General features: G+C 46.0%; 1 long non-coding RNA gene across 1 annotated transcript in view; it reads right to left on the reverse strand.

Annotated features, from left to right (window-relative positions):
* Positions 1 to 1,483, reverse strand: part of LOC144695750 (uncharacterized) — a 42,380-nt gene extending 40,897 nt beyond the window's left edge. The window contains exon 1 of the long non-coding RNA XR_013580012.1: positions 1,429 to 1,483. This is a non-coding gene — a long non-coding RNA (uncharacterized LOC144695750). The remainder of the gene's footprint in view (positions 1 to 1,428) is intronic.
* Positions 1,484 to 6,000: the final 4,517 nt, after the last annotated feature.

Raw genomic sequence — 6,000 nt, forward strand, 5'->3', positions numbered from 1 at the left:
GCTTGGTCAGTAGTGCTGCTACTGAGCCACTCTTGGTGATGGACATTGAAGTCCCCCCACCCAGAGTACATTCTGTGCCCTTTCCACCCTCAGTGCTTCCTCCAACTGGTGTTCAACATGGAGGAGTACTGATTCATCAGCTGCTGGGGGCAGGTGGGTGTGCAGTGCATGGTAATCAGCAGGAAGTTTCCTTGCCCATGTTTGACCTGATGCCATGAGACTTCATGTGGTCTGGAGTCGATATTGAGGACTCCCAGGGCAACACTCTTCCGACTGTATACCACTGTGCCGCCACCTCTGCTGGGTCTGTCCTGACGGTGGGACTGGACATACCAGCGATGGTGGTGTCTGGGACACTATCTATAAGATATGATTCCATGAGTATGACTATGTCAGGCTGTTGCTTGACTAGCCTGTGAGACAGCTCTCCCGATTTTGGCACATGCCCCCAGGTGTTAGTAAGGAGTACTTTGCAGGGTTGACAGGGCTGAGTCTGCTGTTGTCATTCCCAGTGCCTAGGTCGGTGCCGTGTGATCCATCAGGTTTCATTCCTTTGAGGCTTTTCAGCAGTTTGATACAGCTGAGTAGCTTGTTAAGCCATTTCAGAGGGCGATTAAGAGTCAACCACATTTTCTGTGGGTGTGGAGGCCAAACCAGGTAAGATTTCCTTCCCTAAAGGGACATTAGTGAACCAGATGGGTTTTTACAACAATGGTTTCATGGTCATCATCAGACTTTTAATTCCAGATTTTTACTGAATTCAAATTTCACCATCTGCCCTGGTGGGTTTCGAACTAAGGCTCCCAGTGCATTGCCCTGGATCACTGGATTACTAGTGCAGCAACAATACCACTCCCTCAATTGACACTCGGGTTCCTCCATTTTCATTTAATAATTATTCCTCCACTCTCCTGCATGACTGCTCACAGAAAGACCTGAATCTTTCTGAGAGATGGTGCCAATTTTCCACTGAAACACTCTGCAGAAATTTGGATCACTCCTGGCTTTCCTTCCAAGTTTGGAAACCCCAAGTTTGGAGTATCTGCCCAGCACAGAAGTTACAAACTTAGCGTGGATGAAAAGATCAGTTGGTCCATCAAGCCTGCCTCACACCATGATGGCTGGATCAACATGTCTGGTCCTTTTATTGCCCCCTCACCTCCCCCCTCCCCTCTCCACCCCCCAGCCATCCACCACAACCCTTACCCAACAACTACTTGTATTTAAATATGGTGTTTGAGATAGTAAAAATGATCCAATGAATGTTATCAAAAACACTCTCCCCGCAGACATGTAATCTCCTCCACAAAGAAACATAAGCAAAGCCAGAGTCAAAAAGAGTAAAATTCCTTTCCAACCCTCCTCAAGCCATCGAAACCAGTCCAGGGGTTCACACATTGAATAAATATTATCTTAAAAGCTACTTACCTTCTACAGGATACAATCTCTGTCCCAGTCAAGAACCACTCCAGTTCCTTCATGAAGACCTGGAGTGGAGAGGTTGGTGGGTCCTCCTATGCAGGAAACTATGGAGCAACCTTTGAATTTTCAAGGCCAATCTTTCCCAGGCCTCCTTCGACCTGTGTGAGGATGCTAACGCCCTCAGGAACAGAGCCCGTCAGAACACTGCCTTCAAAGGTAACCCATCTTCATAATGTATTTGTCCGAGCACCACACCATGCTACCCAGGCCCCAGCACCTGAAATGTGCTCTAACCTCCCTAGCTTTGTTAATGAGGATAAAGGAGGTCAGAGAGTCAGTAAAACACCAACCAAAATACCATTGCAGTTTAGCCTCACTGCTGTGTGGCGCCTAATAATGGAAGCTTGCCTCCAGTCATCTTCAGATTGTCCTTTACGCTTTGTCTCTATTGTTTAGAGTTTTAGCTGTGCATCAGTTGGTAGCAATATCCCCCCTGAGTCACAAGGTTCTGGGTTCAAGTCCCACTCTAGGGCTTGAGTACAAAAATCAAGGCTGACAGTCCAGCACAATACTGAAGGAGTGCTGTGCTGTCTCACATGCTGTCCTTTGGATGATCCATTAAAACCAAGGCCCCATCTACCTGCTCGGGTGAATGTAAAAGATTCCGTGACACTGTTTTGAAAAGGGGCAGGGGAGTTATCCCCAGTGTCCCGGCCAAGATCGATCCCTCAGTCAACATCAGAAAAAAACAGGTTACCTGGTTATTATCACATTGCTGTTTGTGGGAGTTCACTGTGCACATACTGGCTGCCACATTTCCTACATTGTAACAGTGATACACTTAAAAAAGAAGTACCTCATTGTCTGTGAAGCACTTTGAGATGTGCAGTGATCATGGAAAGCTCTATATAAATGTTAAATCTTTTTTTCTGCTTCATTAATGAACCTTCAGCCCAATCTAAGATTTTAACATTTTGCTTCAGTTTGTAAGCTGTACTTGGCAGTCTTCTCTTTCTTTTCTGTCATCTCCCCCCACATGCTTTCTGATTGTTTTCACTGCACCACTATTAGATTCTATCACTTATCCCATTTCCAGGCAGCTGGTTGCTTTGAGTGACTTTAATGTATAGTCATTGAATCTCCTATAACGTCCAAAGGCAGTTTAATCAACTGGACTGAAACCCTATTTATTGACCAATTTTGAGTCACAGGGGATGTGTCTAAGTATTACTTGTTACAGATGGGAAGAGAGATGGAGGGATAACTTTTCCAGTTCCTCCTCACCTCAGGTGTCCACAACAGGGGGCTGGAGTTTACCTGCCTCGGCAGGCGTGTTTTCAGCAGCGGGGGGATGGCACATAAAGTAGGGCGGGTGCCCAGCCCACTATCTTCATACCCACCCCTGAGTTCATCCTCAAAACACATTAAGTGGAAGGGCACTGAAATCGGCAGCCCACCCGCTATATTTAACTAAATAATCATGGGTCAATTGAGCTTGTTAACAAGCCAATTGACCTCGACAATATGTTGCCCCACGGCATAACACAGTTGGTGTGGGCAGTCAGGCAAGACCCGTCCCAGCCCAAGATCCCAGACCTACCATCACTCCGGGATCCATTGGGCCTTCCTCTTGGGCCTGCTTGCAGTCCCAGTAGCACCCACTAATGAGATCTTGATGCTGCCAGGACTTCTGGAGCTGCCACCCAATCCAATTGGCCAGCAGCCCCCTAGGGCAGGACTTCGTCTGCAGTGTGGGGTACAAGTCCATTCTCCAATAATTTAGCCCACCTGCCATGCATTATGGCTGTGGAGTGGGCTGGTATGGAGCGAATCTTTCCTTCCAAGGGGTCGAGCTCCATGCCTCACTCCCATCCCCAGCAATATGCAACCCAAGGTGTATGTTTAGAGGGAATGTTTTACATTGTTCAAGTTGTGACCTTTACTGATAGACACAAAGCCAGCTTTGGGTAAGTTTAAATACAAAGAAAAGGTAACGTTTATTCACACAACACCTCAAATGTAATCGCAACAAAACACACTTATTCCCTCACGGACGCAGACAAACACACACAAGTAAAGGTGAATTCTAGAGAATGAAGCATGCAGCTAGAATATTAACAGAATACAAGAAGCATATCAAGTTCAGATTGAGTCTTTAAAGTACATTGTGGGCTTGGATGGGTTCTCTCTCATGGTTCTTTGTAGATGAGTTGGAAGTCTCTGGATTTCCAGATGAGGTTATGGCCGAGTTTAAGTAGAGGCGAATTTTTACAGGTGAAAACAAATTAGTCTCCCTCCCACTGCCTGAGTTGACTGATTGTTAGGCTTCTGTTCTCCTGGCTGGTGGAATGGCCCTGCTTGTCCTGATGGTTTCCAGACTGATTGTTTTTCCCTTTGGAGATTGGTTTCTTGCTTCAAGTACAAGAATTGTTATCTGAAGACAGTTTCAATCAAATAATCAATACTTCTACTGCCCACCCAGAATGGTTTGGAAGTCCAAAACCATTGCTACTCAATGGGGAAATGGATGGGTTATTCATACATATTCATTATTAAGGGGTTTCTAAAGCTCTCTTTTGTTAAGTATTAAACTCAGAGACAGTGGGTCTGGAAGTCCATTGATTTTGAGTTTTGGATAAGTCCTGAAACAATAGAATGTGTGAATTCCATAGATGGTTTCCAACTTAGTATGTCCATTCTTTTTTTATATTTGTTAATGAGGTGTGGGCGTCACTGGCTAGGCCAGCATTTATTGCTCATCCCTAAATGCCCTTGAAAGGTGGCGGTGAACTGCTGCAGTCTATGTGTTGTAGGAACACCCACAGTGCTGTGAGGAAGGGAATTCCAAGATTTTTACCCAGCAACAGTGAAGGAATGACGAAAAAGTTCCAATTTAGTGTGGTGTGTGATTGGAGGGAAACTTGCAGGTGGTGGTGTCCCCATGCATCTGATGCCCTTGCCCTTCTAGATGGAGGAGGTCATCAGTTTGGAAGGTGGTGTCAAAGCAGCCTTGGTGAGTTGCTGCAGTGCATCTTGTAGATGGTACACACTGCTGCCACTGTGCATCAGGGGTGGAGGGAGTGAATGTTTAAGCTGGTGGATGGGGTGCCAGTCCAACAGGTTGCTGTGTCCTGGATGGTTTTGAGTGCTGTTGAAGCTGCGCTGTTGAAGCTGCACTCATCTAGGCAAGTGGAGAATATTCCAACATATTCCTGGCTTGTTTGTTACAGATAGCGGACGGGCTTTGGGGAGTCAGGAGTTGAGTTGCCCTTCACAGAATTTTCAGCCCCTGACCTGCACTTATAGCCACAGTATTTATATGGCTGGTCCAGTTCAGTTTCCGGTCAATGGTAAACCCCCAGGATGTTGATATTAGTGGATTCAATGATGGTAATGCCATTGAATGTGAAGGGGAAAGGTTAGATTCTCTCTTGTTAGAGATAATCATTGCTTGGCACTTCTGTGATATGAATGTTACTTGCCATCTATCAGCCCATGCCTGAATATTGACCAGGTCTTGCTGCATATGGACACAGACTGCTTCAGTATATGACGGATCATGAATGGTGCTGAACATTGTGCAATCATCAGTGACCATCCCCATTTCTGACCTTATGATGGAAGGAATGTCATTGATGAATCAGCTGAAGATGGTTGGACGTAGGACACTACCCTGAGGAACTTCATCAGCATATCGAAGATTCAAAACTGGCCACCCACCAATCAGTATTGCACCTTTATAGCCATGAGAGAGACATTTGATAAAGCTGGGATATCTATTGGTGAGCGGCGAGTTTTGAACCTTAGATATGCTAATGACATTATTCCACTCACTAACTCAGCGAGGAGCTACAAGAGTTGGTGAATCATCTGCTTCAGGTTAGCCAGGATAGTCTCCTGATCAATGTCAACAAGACAAAGGTGATGGGGATGGACGGAAAGATCTGCAAGATTCTGATTAACATCGTTCAGCTTAAACAGCTACCTTAAACAGATTCCTTCCACTGTCTTGGGTCACTCATCATGGAAGACGTGGAGTCAACCAAAGAAATTCGGGCTAGATTTAACAAGAGCCATGGCATTGTGAACTCACTTAAAAGAGTATGGAGTAGCCACAACATCTCGATTACAATGAAAATCTGTATTCTGAAAGCTCTTGTGTGGCCGGTGACGATGTATGGCTGTGAAAGCTAGACCACCAAGAAGAGTGATGATTGTGCCTTTGCAAAGAAGGTCTGGAGAGAGATGCAGTAGTTTCTGTCGAGGTTCATCCCGAGCAGTTCTGTGACACAGGACTCTGTGCTCTACGGGCTGTTCATAGGGACACACACCGAGACAAATATCAACTGAAGCTGAAGGATCATCAACTCGGTGAAAGACGCTCTTTGGTTTGCCCGAAACTTGTTGATCTTCCAGTGCAAAGAGTTGTCCCGACCGAGTGTTGCAGACTGGCACATTCCAAAGTCCGGGACTACGTGCTGAGGGATGCACTAAAGCTTAGAGCAGCCGCTGCAAAGGCGCAATGGGGAAAGGTCGCTGTCTAAGACCTTTCTGCCATAGTGCACTGAGGGACTGGGA

Source organism: Cetorhinus maximus, chromosome 21, assembly GCF_964194155.1.
Source record: "Cetorhinus maximus chromosome 21, sCetMax3.hap1.1, whole genome shotgun sequence".
In the NCBI taxonomy this organism is placed as follows: domain Eukaryota; kingdom Metazoa; phylum Chordata; class Chondrichthyes; order Lamniformes; family Cetorhinidae; genus Cetorhinus; species Cetorhinus maximus.